Here is a 16848-nt window from a genome sequence, read left to right as displayed (position 1 = left end):
GAATAGATTAGATAAGGTGCTGTGCCTGGCACATAAACGACTCAGAAGACTATGCTGACATTAATACCGAAACGTTACCCATGCCCCAAATGCAGCGACCAAAAGGACGGGTCGTGCACATGGACTTGCAGAAGCGGGATGGGCAGGGGGGCTTGGGTGTTCCTTTTCAAAGCCCATCCCCCCACGACCTGCTCAATTACATACCCTTTCATACAGTGGTAAAGGGTGAAAAACACATTTGTTTAAAATCCATCTGCTTTTTATAACTTCCAGAGACCAAAATCTGCACGGGCAGCAGTTCTCCGCTGCTCCTAATTAATTCCTAAACAAAGACCGCTCCGGCAGCCGCACACTTTACGAAGCCGGCTGACCTCCTGATGCAGAAATGATGACACAGATGGTGTTCCTGTTTCACAAGCTCATTTTTCACTTTGTACCACTTGGTCAGGCCAGCCGTGTCTTCACCTTCTGAGGAGCAGGAGATGGTCCCCAGGGTGGCTCTGAGACCCCAGCTGTCACCTCCCTTGGCTGCTGGCCTTTTCCCAACAGCAGCGTGGAGTGGAACAGACCGGAAAACCATCAGCTTGGACATTGACGGGTCAAAGAGATTCATTCCCCAGTTGACGAACCTCTCATCCACAGGGTGTTTCCGAGGACACCAGCAATAATCATCACAGTCACCACGAACTGAGCATCTACTATGTGCCAGGTGCGATCCCCAGGATTCTCCTCTCTTATCTCGTTTCCTTCAATGTGATCTTTGAAGATATGAGTGACGTCCTCAGTTTATAGCCCAGAAAACAGGATACTGGGGATACAAAGAGAAGGTTTGTACCCTACAGCTCCCGTTCACAGAGCACTTCCCCATTACCTCGCTGAGGTTTCACTCACCACTGTGAGGCTCTGACGGATTAGACAACTTGTTCCAGGTCACACAGGCAGGAGGGAGAGAAAGAGAAACTTAGTGAGCTGTGGGTCTCTCCCCTAAGTTAGCTCTTCTTCCAATCTTGCTGGTGTTAGTCACTGTGCTCATGCTGAGGGCATGGGCACCAGACTTAGCATCCAGGTCCTGTGTGACCTTGAGCAACCTCAGTTTTCTCATCTGACAAAGGGGTACATCATCACACATCTCACCTAAAAAAAAAAAGCACTGAGGCAGGCGGAACTTTGTAAAGTTTAACAAAGTAGCATGTGACAGGGACAATAGGGACATATATTTTCTTGCAATAAATTAAGCAGAAGCTGCTATCATCAGCTGTCTCCTTGCAGTCTGTGAGTCTATACCCAGCACTTGACGTTGTGAGAAGTTCATGCTTGGAATGCAGGACACGATCACCCAGCTGTCTATCTCCCAATCCTTTCACCTCAGAGTTTACTGAGCTGCTATTATGGGCCAGGCACTCCCCCCTGCTTCTAAAAAAAAAACCTCTCCTCTCCTTTCTTCCCTTTCCATTCCGTCCCCTTTCTACTGTGTGATTACCTCCCCCCACTCTTTCTGCTTTTCTCCTTTGTTCCAGGAATAATTGCAGAGGCAAAGGAAAACATTATTGCAGCTTCTCTTAATTCCCCTAGCCACTGGGAACTAGGGTAGCAAGAACCACAACACTCGGCCGTCTGAGCTCAGGCTGCCTAGCGGAATTCCACAGACTGAATGGCTTGCAAAACTGAAACACATTTTTTCTCCATGCTAGAGGCTGGAAGTCCATGATCAAGGTGCTGACAAGGTTGGTTCCTGGCTGGCAGATGGCTATCTCCTCATGGTGTCCTCACAGTTCCATGATGTCCAGGCATCACTGGCGTCTCTTCCTCATCTTATAAGGAAACCAGTCCTATTGCCTTAGGGCCTTATCTTATGAACTTCTTAATCCTAATTACTTTCTTTAGAGGCCCATCTCCAAAAACAGTCATATGAGGGGGTTAGGGTTTCGGTAGATGAAAACTGGGTTGGGGGGAGAGACACAGTTCAGTCTGTAACACCTGCCACTCTGAATCTCAAAATAAGGGCTGCCCAAGTGTCCAGGCCAAACTTCACCCTGAACTTTAAATGACCTGTCTGCAAAACTTTAAGCAAACGTCCACCCCTGGCCCATCTAGACGATCTGGCAGAGGTCCAGGAACTCTTTTTTTTGGCACTGACCAACTGGGTGACTGTAAGCCAGGTCCTTCTCTGAGGCTCAGCTATAAAATGACATTAAACACACACACACACACACACACACACACACACACACACACACACACACAAAACCTACTTAATATATTGTCAGGAGATTTTAATGAAATGTTAAATGGGAACATGTTCTATTAATGTTAGTGGGTCAACAGTGTTTGAGCATTGAGGATACCTACAATCTATTGAGGAAATTTCTAGCTATCAGGGACCAAGCCTGCACATCATATGCATGCTTCCATTCATGGCAATGACTTTGGAAGAGGAGGTACCATTGTTACACCTATTTGGCCTCAAGGCTCAGAGAAGGCAAGCAGCTAGCCCAAGATGACACAATTAGCAAAAGGCTGACAGAACCAGGCCCAGCTGATTCTCCATTCCCCTCAGCCATGCTGCTGTCATTATTATAAAGGTACAGAGCCACTCTGCAGGGGAGCTTCCTTTACCTGAGATCATCTGCAATGAGGGGCGGGGAAGCTGCCCTGGCTCTCCCCCTAGAAGGCCTTCAGGAGCTCTGGGAACCATCGAAACAAAGCCCCTGGCACAGACACCAACATCTATTTCACTCCTTATTAAGGAAGGCCAAGACAGGGCAGGCCTCTCGATGCTTCATTAGGGGAACATCAGGACATGTAAGGACGATAATGAAAGGAGAACTGAAGAGGGTGTCTATGGGGAAAGCCCAGAGCTACTCTTGCTTAAGCCCCTGCAGAGTTCTAGAGAAGGAAGGGAGGCCACAGACAGGGCTGGACAAGGACAGGAACAGATGAGCTGAAGATTCCACGTAAGAGCCGAAGCCTTCGGGCCAGTGGGGCAAATGTGGGGTCTAGATCCCATTTTGGCCTCTCCCTAGCTGTGTGACCTCGGGCAAGACCATCTAATGTGATGGGCCTCAATATTTCAATCTCTAAAATGGAGATAATGATGCCCACCTGGCAGGGTTTTTGGAAGAATGTAATCATTTTCTTTCATTCTTTTTTTTTTTTTAATGGGCAGGTCAAGGGTATGCCTTTCTCCCTGCTGGTCTCAGTGGTTTTCCACAAATACTAACTTCAGGGCTTTCCAGGATGCAGATTCCCTGGAAGCCCCCACCAAGAATTCCAATCCAGCATAGCTGGAGCAGAGCCCAGGAAATTGCCTTATAATGAACACTCCAGGTAATTCTTTGTGGGAAGGAGATCTTGCTCCACACCTAGGGATACACCAGGAGTAAACAGTAGGGCTTAATATTAAGCAATTAAAAAAAAAATCCTAATGTATGAAGGTAATGCAAGAGATTAAGAGTCAAGATACTTGGCTTCCAATCTCATGCTGTTTGTGATGCAGGAAATGCTTATCGTTGACGGACTTCAGTTTTTTCCTAGGTGACATGGACAAAACACCCTGAACAACTGTTTTAAGAAGTAAAATGATGTGCATCAAAGCTCCTAGCAGGTTACCTGGGAAATAAGAGCTCAATATTATTCTTGTGGTTTTTTTTTTTTTAATTTTAAAGAATTTATTTGAGAGAAAGAGCATGAGCAGCGGGAAAAGTAAGAAGCAGGCCCCCGCTGAGCAGGGAGCCAATGCGGGGCTCATCCCAGGAACCTGGGATCATGACCTGAGCCAAAGGCAGACACTCAACCGACGGAGCCCCCAGGCGCCCCTTATTCTTATGACAGACACATTTTCACCTGGTCCTTGAAAGGAACTTGTAATACCCCACAACCGTGGAAACCCATGGGTAGAAACAGGAGCACAAAAGATTGTTTCCACCTTAATTCCAACCTCACAATTTGTTTAACCAAGCAATTTACAGGGGGCAACAATAATTGGTGGTTTTAAAAGCTTCGATACCACCAGGCGCTGCAATCCCGATAAATCATCTCCGACATATGCCCAGCTCCTCCAAGTGACAGATGACAAACAAAAGCAGGACAAGGTCCTCCATCACAGGCGGAATCATTGAGTTAATGGAAGAATTATTGCTTCTGAAATCCACTCCAGTCCTATTGAGGGGAACGTTCCAATTTATCAAAGCCAAATGAACATTAATTGCAGCAGTCTGGTAAGTTTTCCAGCCGTTATGACCTTCATTGAATTTTAATCCAAAACAGATAAGATTTCCTTCCACACAAGAGGAAACAACACAATTAGCTCAAAATGACAGCTAGATTAGGAAGCGGGCACAGGCAAACCACAGACACACGTTCGTACTCACATGCACCCCCCACCCCAGTGAAAACACGAATTCCACTTGGCTTAAAAACCCAGCACAAAGGAGGTAAGCAGAGAAATGATGAATAAATACAATCACACATCTGCATAACCGCCGCCCCCCCCACCACAACTCCCTTCATTCAAGAGAGGAATTCCGGAGGCAGAAGCCAAGATGGAAAAGGTGGCAGGCAGTAATGGAGACAGAATTTCTGTTAACTGCTGTAATTAATGTTATGTCTCATTGGGGAGAGATTAGGAAAAAACAGAGAGGGAAGGAAGAAAAAACAAGTATTATTTTGCTATTAAAGACGCCCTTGAGCTGGGGAACATTAGCAGCAGAAGTTTGAATTGGGTAATTGTTCGACTGTAGGGGTGGATGTGCAGACAGGGCGATGAGCACGAGGCACTGAAATAGAGCCGCGTGGAACCTGCGTGTTTACGCTCCCGCAGCACGTAGCCCGAGTCCTTCTGTGGAGCACAGATCACAGCTGGGGGACGTCTAGCAAGTGTGGCACAGCGGGGACCCCCCCACCTACTCAGACACACAAGGACGTGTGTGTGCGCTGTCCCCCCCCCCCCCAGCCCCCAAAGCCAGCTCTGGCACGGACCTGTCACAAGACATCGAGTCCCTCAGAGACCTCCGGGCTTAGTTTCCTGTATTTTCACTCTAAAATGAGGGCATTGGACTAATGTGTTTTAAAGAGGCTGAGGAGTTTTTGTGGATTTAATTTATTTTATTTTATTATTTTGAGAATTAAATTGGAAGTGTTGATTGTCTTCACTTCCAAGCATTCACGATGAGGAAGAACCAGTCGTCATTATCCACAGTCCAGAGTCAGGCCTGTCCTAACAACACATGGCGTGGCGTAACTCAATGGTTATGGAGATGGACCCCTGAAAGGTCCCTTCCCCTCTTTGCCCTAGTAAAAGAAATGTCTTAGAGAGATATCACTTGGACTCAGAAACAAATTTTTTTAAGATTTTATTTATTTATTTGGCGGATAGAGATCACAAGTAGGCAGAGAGCAGGCGGGGGCAGGGGGGGGGGGAAGCAGGCCCCCTGCTGAGCAGAGAGCCTGATGGATGCGGGGCTTGATCCCAGGACCCCGGGATCATGACCTGAGCCGAAGGCAGAGGCTTTAACCCACTGAGCCACCCAGGCGCCCCTCAGAAACAATTTTTTTTTGGTTAAGATTTATTTATTTACTTGACAGAGATCACAAGTAGGCAGAGAGGCAGTCAGAGAGAGAGGAGGAAGCAGGTTCCCTGCTGAGCAGAGAACCCGATGTGGGGCTCAATCCCAGGACCCTGAGACCATGACCTGAGCCGAAGGCAGAGGTCCCAATCCACTGAGCCACCCAGGCGCCCCCAGAAACAATTTTTTAAAGTAAACTCTGCACCCCAAGTGGGACCCAAAGTCATGACCCGGAGATCAAGCGTCACATGCTCTACTGACTGAGCCAGCCAGGTGCCTCTAGAATGAGAAACTGAGGTGGGATCCTGGGCTCAGGCACTGGCTGTGTGATCTTAGAATAGGGATATCTGAACTTCCTCATTTATCCTTGGTTTTATCATTTGTCCCACAGGAACAATAATAGTAGCAGTATCAATGAAGTCAATGACACAACATTTGTAGAGTTTACATGTAACCTCATTTTAATTCCATGAGGTAGAAACTATGAGTCTCACCATTTTTAGTGGGGGAAACTGAGGCACAGAACGGTAATTTAACCACCGCCACACTGCTAGTTAAGCAGTAAGGCCAGGATTCTGACCCTGGCAGTCCTGCTCCAGACTCTATACTCTGTGTCTTTAAACCTCTTATTCTGAATATAGACTCACAAGAAGTTGCAAAGCTGGTCCAGAGAATTCCTTTATCCTCTTCATCACTCGGGTTCCTCCAAAGTTAAAATCACACATAAAATAATCAAACCAAGGAACTGGGGTGCCTGGGTGGCTCAGTCTTTAAGTGTCTGCCTTCCGCTCAGGTCATGATCCCAGAGTCCTGAAATCAAACCCTGTATTGGGCTCCCTGCTCAGTGTAGAACCTGCTTCTCCCTGTCCCATGGCCCCTGCTTGTGTTCCCTCTCTCACTGCCAATTAAATAAATAAATAAATAAATAAAATCTTAAAAAAAGAAAAACAACAACAATAACCAACCAATTAATAACAGCATAATATCATTAACTAAGCCACAGACCTTCCTTGGATTTTACTAGGTTTTTTATTAATGCTACCATTTTGGTCCAGGAACCCTTGTGGCATTGAGTTTCCATGTCTCCCCAGTCCTCTCCTATCTGTGGCAATTTCTCAGCCTTTCCTGCCTTTCATGACCTTGACACTTTTGAAGAGTCCTGGCCAGTTATTTTGTAGAAGGTCACTCACTTTGGGGTGTGTCTGATGTATTCTCATGATGACAATGAGGGTATGCATTTCAGGCAAGTGCAACACAGAAATGACATTGTGCCCTTCTCAGTGCTTCCTATCAGGGCATTCATGATGTCCATTTGTCTTATTCCCAGTGATATTAACCTTGACCACGTGGTTAAAGTAAGGTACCAGACTGAACTGGTGGACCCAAAAAAGGTCAACATCCTTGTCCCCAGAACCTGTAAGCACTACCCTATTGGGCGGGGGGGGAGCTATTTGTAGATGTAATTAAGTTAAGGATCTTGCAAAAGGAGGTCATCCTGAATTATCCAGGAGGGTCCTAAATCCAATGACACATGTCCTTATGAGAGACACACAGACAAGAGGACATGGAGGAGAAGGTGATAGGGAGATGAAGGTGAAGTTATGAAGCCACAAGCCACAAAATGCTTGGTGCCTTCATACACTAGAAGAGGCAAGGAGTGGATTATCCCCTAGAGCCTGAGAGAACACAGCCCTCATGACCCCTTGAGTTTGGACTTTTCATCTCCAAAACTGTGAGAGAATACATTTCTATTATGTTAAGCCCCTTCATTCGTGGTAACTTGTTACATCAGCCCTGGGAAGTTGATACTCGTACCCACTATACTTTCTACGGTAAAGCTACCATTTTCCTTCTATAATTAATAAATATCCAAGGGGTGATACTTTGAGGTTCTGCAAGTATCCTGCTTCTTCTTGAAGTTTCACACATTAATTTTAGTATACATCAGTGGATCTTGTCAGTAGTAATTATTACAGTGGTGACTGCGTAATGGTGATTTTCCACTTTCCCTCTTTCCTGCTACATTTATTAATTGGGATACGACCATAAGAAAGAGCTATCTCTTCTAGCCCATTCATTTATTCAGTCTATTATTTCTATCAGTATTTCAGAGTCAATATTCTCAATAACTCCTGCCCAACTTAGCTCAAAGGCTGTTTGTGAAGGTGAAGCATGAGGGTGAATTAGGGGAAAATATTTTAAAGGGTCAAAGGAAAAGAAAGCGAACTTCTCTGAGTGCTGTTCTAAATGTTCGTGTGTCTTATATCATTTGTTTGTCCCCTCAGCCATACGAATGAGGTACCCACAGCCTCACTGCAAAATCAGGAGAAAGTAAGAATCAGAGAAGTTCAGAAATGTGGCTAAGGACAAACAGCAACAAGGGAAAGAGACCATTTGAACCCACATCTGTCTGTCCAAACCGATGTTATTTCCACCAAACCAAGGTGTCTTCTGAGGATCAGGAGAGTGGAAAAGGAGGGATTAACTGAATGGGGAGCTGGAAGCTCTACTATGTCCAAAGCCAAGTTCACCAGACATGTGGGCTGACTCAGGGCATGGGGGGGAAAAGGAATAAACAACGTGAACACTGCACTGCATATGCGCACACACCCCCTGCACTCATTCTGCATTGTTAGAAGACTGCACAAAAGCTCCAAGTTATGAAGGAAAATGAAATGTGCAACAAGAAGCTGGAGGGTAGATGACATCCAGACAGCCAACAGACACATGAAAAAGTGTTCCACGTCACCCGGCATCAGGGAAATACAAATCAAAACCACAATGAGATATCACCTCACACCAGTCGGAATGGCTAAAATTAACAAGTCAGGAAATGACAGATGCTGGTGAGGATATGGAGAAAGGGGAACCCTCCTACAGTGTTGGTGGGAATGCAAGCTGGTGCAACCACTCTGGAAAACAGCATGGAGGCTCCTCAAAAAGTTGAAAATAGAGCTACCCTACAATCCAGCAATTGCACTACTGGGTATTTACCCCAAAGATACAAATGTAGTGATCCAAAGGGGCACGTGCACCCGAATGTTTATATCAGCAATGTCTACAATAGCCAAACTATGGAAAGAACCTAGATATCCATCAACAGATGAATGGATAAAGAAGATGTGGTATATATACAAATGGAATGCTATGCAGCCATCAAAAGAAATGAAATCTTGCCATTTGCGACGACGTGGATGGAACTAGAGTGTATATGCTTAGTAAAGTAAGTCAATCGGAAAAAGACAACTATCACACGATCTCCCTGATATGAGGAAATGGAGATGCAACATGGGGAGTTTGGGGGGTAGAAAAAGAAGAAATGAAACAAGATGGGATCAGGAGGAAGACAAACCATAAGAGACTCTTAACCTCACAAAACAAACTGAGGGCTGCAGGGGGGAAGCGGGTAGGGATGGGGTGGCTGGGTGATGGACATTGGGGAGGATATGTGCTACAGTGAGTGCTGTGAAGTGTGTAAACATGGCAATTCACAGACCTGTACCCCTGGGGCTAATAATACATTATATGTTAATTTTTAAAAAAAGAAGAAGCAGCTGGAAGGTAGGGTCGCCTGGGTGGCTCAGTCAGTTAAGCCTCTGCCTTTGGCTCAGGTCAAGATCTCAGGGTCCTGCGATGGAGTCCCACACTGGGCTCCCTGCTCAGCGGGGAGTCTGCTTCTCTCTTTCCCTCTGCCCTCCCTCCCCCACACTCTTGTGCGCTCTCTTGCTTTCTTGCTCTTGCTCTCAAATAAAATAAATAAAATCTAAAAAAAAAAAAAAAGCTGGAGTGTAAAGGTGGAAGTAGCCACCACCGAGGAAACAGACCACTCAACTCTGTCAGCCTGCTTACTACCCACCCCCCCAGACATCCCTGCAGTCTCTGGAGTGCCCCTCCCCCATCTCTGCTGTCTCTGGAGTGTCCCTCCCCCATCCCTGCAGTCCCTGGAGTGCCCCTCCCTCATCCTTGCAGTCCCTGGAGTGCCCCTCCCCCATCCCTGCTGTCCCTGGAGTGCCCCTCCCCCATCCCTGCAGTCTCTGGAGTGTCCCTTCCTCATCCCTGCAGTCCCTGGAGTGCCCCTCCCCCATCCCTGCTGTCCCTGGAGTGCCCCTCCCCCTCCCTGCTGTCTCTGGAGTGCCCCTCCCCCCTCCCTGCTGTCTCTGGAGTGCCCCTCCCCCATCCCTGCTGTCTCTGGAGTGTCCCTCCCCCATCTCTGCTGTCTCTGGAGTGCCCCTCCCCCATCTCTGCTATCTCTGGAGTACCCCTCCCCCTTCTCTTTTCAAAGTCTTGGCACCTCAGCTCCTTCCACCTTTCCCTCTGCTGTCTCCTCTCAGATCCACCCTGCTGGCACCCACCTCCCTGTCTCTGCTGGGTCCTTCCCTGTGTGCCCCTGACTTCCTCCTCAGCTCCCTCCTCTCCCAGGGCCCTCCACCACTTTTTCTTGGGTTTGGGTCTGTCTGCCCCTCCCACTCTGCTTCTGGGGTGGCTTTCCCTGCTTACTTGGCTGTGTGGTTCCTCCCTCCCCTTTCCTTCTGTTTCCTCCTTCCCTGCCTCTGCTTCTATTGCTAAATCATTTCCCTTCTATTCCTGCCAGTTTCCCTGTATTTTTCTACATCTCTCTCATTGTCCTTGGCTGCCTTTTTCTCCATTTGTTTCGCTCTGTCTCTGGTAGTTTCCACACACCTAGCAGAGAAGAGGTGCTCAGTAAATACTAACAAATGTCTGTTTTTCCTGTCTCTGTCTCTCTCTGCCTCCCTCTGCCTCCCTCTGTCTCACATGATGCAGGTTGTTTTGTTTTGTTTTTTACTTATATGCAATTTTCCTTTCTTAATTCCTATCCTGCATTCCATTTTGGCCAGAGGGTCCAAGCCACTGCCTCTGGGCCCCATTTCTAGGTTTCCTCTTGTCACCTCCAGGATTTTCTGTCTGGCCTTGATTGCTGGCCCAGATGAATGGGCTGATCAGGAGACAGAACATCCCTTTTCTGGCCTCATTTCCTCCACCTGTAAAATGAAGGTGGGGGAGAGTCTGCTGCCGTTCGCGACTGCCACATGCCCGTTCCCTAAAGGGCTGCCTTCCCCTGTTCTGGCGTTGGGCTTGGTCACATGGTGTGTTTTGGCCCTGGCCACAGAATGTGAGAGAACCCCCACCTCAGCACTAGCTTAATCCTAGATTCCTGTCAGTTCTTTTGCTCATTCCCCCTGCCATGGAAACCAAAGGTCTCAGACTGGGGCTCCCCTTCAGCCAAAGTTCTGGAGGGAGAAGACATGCCGAGCTGAGTCACAGCGATGGCAGATGCCAACACAGAAGGTGTGTGAGCGATAAAGTGATGTTTGGTCAGTCACCAGGATTCAGAGTGATGGATTTGTGGAATGAACACGTGAAGGCTGACTCGTCCAGAAGAGCTGGGTTCAGCCAGGTCTCAGGTGCTTTCAACCCCAATGTTCCAACCGTAGTTTATAGTGCTATTGCTTTTGGGGAAACCTAGCCAGAACTTTCATGTGCATTGTCTCAGCTCAATGTGATGATTTAAATTTTATTTCCAGTTTTGCAAATGACCGAACAAGGGGTAAAGATCTCCAAATTTCTACAGCCGCTAGGAGATAGAACCTCAGCTTGAAACTCGGGCTCCTGACACCACCCTGCTTGGTCTCCACTTCACGATGCTGCGTCCCTAAACATTGTGGGAGGCAAGCCACGCTTCCTAGTTGGCTCATTCTTCCTGTGTTCCCCTAAGTCTGGCTAGAGCCCCTGCAGGCTTTTACTGAATTCTTGTTGTTGAGGCAAGTCAAGGCCAAGCTACAAGTTCGTGTGATTCAAATTCTTAAAAATTCATAAATGTATTTGTGATTTAAAATTCTTCTTTCTGAAAAAAAAAAATAAATGGAATTCATGCGGTATGGCCCACTTACATAAAAATGTACTTGTGTTGGCAAACTTCATTATGTCTTGCAACTGATACAAGCTTGATGATCTCGATTTACAGATGGAGATCCTAAGGCTACGGAGAGACGTGATCCACCTACGGTCATGCCGCATGTGAGTGGCAGGCCTGGGACGCCTGAGTCCCAGGCTATAGCTTCTTGGGCTCCACGTGTCCCAAGTTTTCTCCATTACTAGATTTCTGTCTCCTTCCCTCCTAAAACAATCTCCCCTAGGAGATTTTCCCCATGACTCTGTTTCCTATTCAAAAGGCTTTTGGGACCTGCAGTCTGTAACAGCTTAGCTTCCCCTGCCCTGGCTGCCCTCGCATTCTTCAATGACACTGCTTATAAATAATACAGTGATAGCACTTATTAGCAAAACTGCCCCCTCCCCCAAAATAGATGTTGCACTCCTAATGCCCAGATCCTCAGAAATGTGACCTCCTATGGAGACTAGGGCTTTACAGAGGCAATCAAGTTACAATGAGGCCATCATGCTACATCCCAATCCAATGTAACTGGTGTCCTAATAAAAAGTGGAAAACATAGACACAGACAGAGAAGCATGCACAGGGAGAAGGTCACATGAAGATCAGAGCTATGCTGTCATATGCCAAGAAACTACCAGAAGCTGGGGGATGGGGTCTGGAACACTTTCCCCTAGGGCCTTCACAAGAAGCATGGCCCTGCCCACATCCTGATCTCAGACATCTAGCCTCCAGAAGTGTGAAAAAAACACACTGAAGTCACTCGGTTTGTGTCCTTTGTTACGGCAGCCCTAGGAAACTAACACACTTATCGGGAGCAGAATCCTAACATCTCCCTGTCAGGCTCTAGCATATCTGTTTTCCATGCATCATCTTCCAACAGCCCCCTTAGGCAGGTGCTTCTAACCTCACCCCATTCCAGATATGGAAATGGAAGCAGAGGGAGCCAAGAGGCCCTCGTTACATGGCTAGTCAGTCAGTTGTGGGGCCAGGATGTGACCCCGGGGACCCCGATCGACAGTCCTTGCACACTAGTTACATCCTCTGTGCCTGCGTTTTCTCCGAAGTAGAACAGGAGTAACCACGGTATCTGTTGAACTGGGATTATTTAAAGAACTGCGTGAGTTAAATACATGCAGATAGTAGAACCGAAGCATTATAGCAGCTCTTGTTGCCATTACGATGCCTCACTGTCCTATTTTCTCATCATGTTTTTCGGCTATTGTTTCTCTGAACGTGCGATTCCCAAAAGTAAACACACTGTTTCAGGTCTCCTCCAGAACCTCTAAAACGAGTCGTTCAGAAAACTCGTCTTTCATTAACACAACTTAAAATGTGGAGCCACTTTTAGCAATCAGAGCCCAGAGAGTTGGCTCGTTCTGAGCTTGTGATTGACTTTTTAAAAGCTCTTTTTTCTTTCCTCTTTTTTCCTTGCAGATAGGATTGTCATTGTTAGGTTTAGTAGGCAAGTAAACCATTGCATGATTGAGTGATTAAATCAATGAACTAAGGAAGGCAAGGTATGCTGTGAATGAATACTAGAATGGTTGGGGAAATGATCTAAAGTCATTTTTCACAGAAAGCTTTAAAAAGAATTATCCCCATATCACACAAATCCTTTAAACAAAGCCTCTGATTGAGAATAGTAATAATAATTTCTTAGATTTATGTGGCATTTTATAATCCTCAAAGTATTTTTCTATATATTATTATGGCATAGAGTCATAGATCCTGTAAGTTTGAAAGACCCACAATATGCATCTAACTTAACAGTTATTCCATTCAAAATCCTGATGAATAGGGCCTCTAGCCTTTGCTCGCATACCCCCAGAGACAAGGAAATCACTACCCCCATGACTCAGTCAATCCAGTACCAGACAGCTCAAACACTTGGAAAGGTCTGTCCTGGCCATGGACAGGGATGCTGGTCCCTTGTCACTGCCCCTTCGCTGGGACCACCAGTATAAATCTACAGCATTTGAGATGGTCCTTTGGAAAGAAATATGTTCTCAAAGATCTTCTTTCCCTCCATATCAAGCCCAACATTTCCGTTCATCCCCTTTCTCAACATTTGTCACCAATGTTTGTCACCAGTGTTTTCATCACAGCCATCATTTCGATAACAGCACCACTTTTTGAGCACTTACCGAATACCAGGCACCGAATTATGCCCAAGAGCGAAGACTCTCGATCTGGATAGACTAGAGTCGTAACCCCAGCGTCAGAACCCACTGGTGGTATGAACTTGAGCAAGCTGCAAAACGTTATTGACCCCCAGGTTCCTCGTGTGTAAATGAGGGAAATGAGAGTGTCGATCTTACAGAGTATTTGAACAATGAAATGGAACGACGCATGTGCCCCACCTAGATGGGGACTGGCATACAGAAAGTCCTTGATGATGGTGGCCATTATTGTCATTGTGCAGGACACAGGCATGTGTAAACTCACTCAGTACCTGGAAAAACTCTCAGAATTAGAGAATATTATCACGGTTTTACAGACGATGATTTTGATTTGACCAAGGTCATAAAGCAACCAAGAGAGATACTGTTCAACCTTGGAGCTGACTTCCAAATCATAACCACCCCCCCAACCTTGACCTACTCGTGGATTCCACACAAGGAGCGAGTCTACAAGCATTTGCTCATAAGATCTTATAACTTAAGCCATCCGCTGATGCAGAGAGACGAGGAATGGTGGCCTATACTTGCACTGTTAAGAGTGGAGGATCTGGAATCAGCCTGTATAGAGTGAAATACTAGGTTTACCATTTCATCTTGGAGTGAACAAGTCACACCAATAGCTACTGATTTTATTACCATCTCAGGCTCAGGAATTAACAAGCCCTAAGGGCATGCTAGGTCCACTCCAGTAGGCATGGATTGTAGCACGTTCCAATGACTAGCCGAAGCTCGCAGCCCTGCATGGGTGAGCAGAAGGTTTGTCTTGAGAAAAAGAAATGCAGAATACTGACCCTGGCATTTCGTTGACATCTTACTGGACAACTTGGGTCTTCTCACAAACGATTTCAAACCTTCACCGAATATGAAAACAGTGCAAAAATCTGAGAGACCAGGAGCCACCTTGTCTTGAGTAACCTGCACATGAGTTTCAAATCTTGAGAAAAGCCTGGTCCCAGAACTGCCTTCTCATTAGCCCCGTGGCTTTAGGCACGGAACTCAAATAAACACACTGGGTCTCAAGTTTCTCATTTGTGAAATGGGGAAAGAGATCGCAGCCACCGTGAATGCCACTTTGAACGGCCGCTTAGCGGGTAAAGGCAGCTTAGGGGGCAAGGCAGCAAACCCTCTTTTTGTTCCTGCTGAATTGTCTGTGGCCAGATCAGCAAGGACAGAGTCTATCGAAGCCATCGAGAGGCATGCCCTCTAAGCCAAGCCACGCTGATGGGCTGGAGATCCTAGACACCTTACAGTCTATTATCTGGACCCCAGTTTATCCACTTATGAAATGAAAGGGTATAATAAACACATCGTAAAGCTTTCAACCAAAGTGCCCATGAGAATAAGAGCTGAGGGTCTTACACGCCAATGTCCTCTGATATAGGTACATGGTGTTCCTACATGGTGTTGGTGGCACCCTCATTTATAGATGATAAAAACAAGGCACAGAGGCATTTAAACCTTTGTCCCATATCCCCAGAGTGGTAAGTGGCACCCTGGGACTTTACATCCAGGCACCCAGGCTCTGGAGTCCGTGCTTATGCACTTCCATGTCACCCTACTTCTGCATAGGGGGCTGGTGTGTCCCACCTCAGAGAAGCCAGGCTGCCATCGTGAACACCTTGAGGTTCAGAGTTTCCTGGACAGGACTCTGTCTCTTGGGGGTAAGGTGAGGACAAGTGAGATCCAGATCTTGGGGCCCTGAAGGCAGACAAGAACTATAGGGACCACAAGGTGGTAGCCTTGGGCCACTCTAGTGCGTGGGCAGAGAGGGCCAGGTGCCATCCACCACCCGGCCTCCTCCGCCAGCCACATCTTCAGTTGCAGGGAATTTCAGATTCATGTGCATCTTAGTGACTTCTTCCTTCTAAGCGGAACTCACGGAGCAGAATAAAAAGGTAAAGAACACCTCCAGTCCTTGGGGAGGGAGTGTGATTTAGTGGAACTAACACTGAACCCGGAAGCAGAGAAAACCCATTCAGGGCTCATTTATTATTGAGATGATACCATCTAGGTTACTGGGTTATGGGAAGGATGTATGTAAGTCAGCATGGTGCCAAACACAGAGAATGCTTAACCAATACTAGTCAAAACACAGTCTCACTCTCAAACATTGAAAACGGGAAGGCACGCCCCATCAGGCCTTCTTAGCATCAGGTGGGGTCCCATACCCCAGGAGGGCTCTAGCAAGGGCCCTGAGACAACAGTGCTCACCTCCTGCACCCCGAAGTCAGCATGCAGGCACGCACTGGGTTTGGCATGTGGCTGTATCATTTGCGAAATATATATATGGGAAAAGTCTATCACACTCATTCCATGAATAACACAAAGGCCTTGATTTGTTCCTCCACGTGACGAGCATGCGTTAGGTCCAAAATTAACACTGCTGTCTGGCTGGGCTATGTGTGTGTTTTTCCAAAAAGAGAAAACTTCCAAGCTCTTACTCAGCCCTCATCAGAGTGTCGAATGCAGTGTTAGAGGAATCAGAAGAACCGAGACCAAAAGCAAAACTCGGCCCCCCTGGAGACTTTCAATAAATACTGTTGGCTGTTGAGATGGAAAAGAAAGGGGCGGGCGGTCGCACTACTGTGCTGAGTGGCATTCTGCCAATTTCTTCACCTCTCTGCACCGCACCTCTGTCACACGTAGATTGGGAATAACGTTTCCTACCCTCATGCATCTGGCAGAGAGAGCTGGGCTCAAAGAGAAAATAATGTCTTGAGGAGTGAAAAGCACTGGGGGGATGTCACTCATGGCTATTATCAGATCTCATCTTGAGCCAATTAGACCCTGTACATTCTGCATAATGAATTTGTTTTTTCCTATATACCATGCAGAGACATCAACCCAGTTTTTTAAAGAAACCATTAATATGAGCCTACATGCATTTTAGACCACCATTCAAGAGATTTAAGCCCTAGCAGCCTTCTCTGAAGGGATAGCAGACTCCAAGAGCTCCAGGTCATGGCAGAGACAGAAGGCCACTGCCCCCCTCTCTGGGCCCATAACTCCATCTCTCACGTGAAGGTGACATGCCTGACTTCATGCTTTCTTGGAGAAAATGCAATGAGACCATGTTCACAAAGGGGCCCAGCACAGTGCCTGATACATGATTAGATAGATGGTCCATGAATTTTTGCACTGAGAGAAAGAGTGAAGAGGAACTAGTTCAGGATTTGTAGCCAGACACGCTTGA

The 16848-nt window shown here is 46.8% G+C and overlaps 1 protein-coding gene across 3 annotated transcripts in view; it reads right to left on the bottom strand.

Annotated features, from left to right (window-relative positions):
- The window catches only part of ASTN2 (astrotactin 2), an 875241-nt gene that overhangs the window by 731842 nt on the left and 126551 nt on the right, over positions 1–16848 (bottom strand). The gene's annotated exons all lie outside the window — the stretch shown is intronic.

The sequence above is a fragment of the Meles meles genome, chromosome 11, assembly GCF_922984935.1.
Source record: "Meles meles chromosome 11, mMelMel3.1 paternal haplotype, whole genome shotgun sequence".
Lineage (NCBI taxonomy): Eukaryota > Metazoa > Chordata > Mammalia > Carnivora > Mustelidae > Meles > Meles meles.
This window is presented reverse-complemented; position numbering and strand designations above follow the sequence as displayed.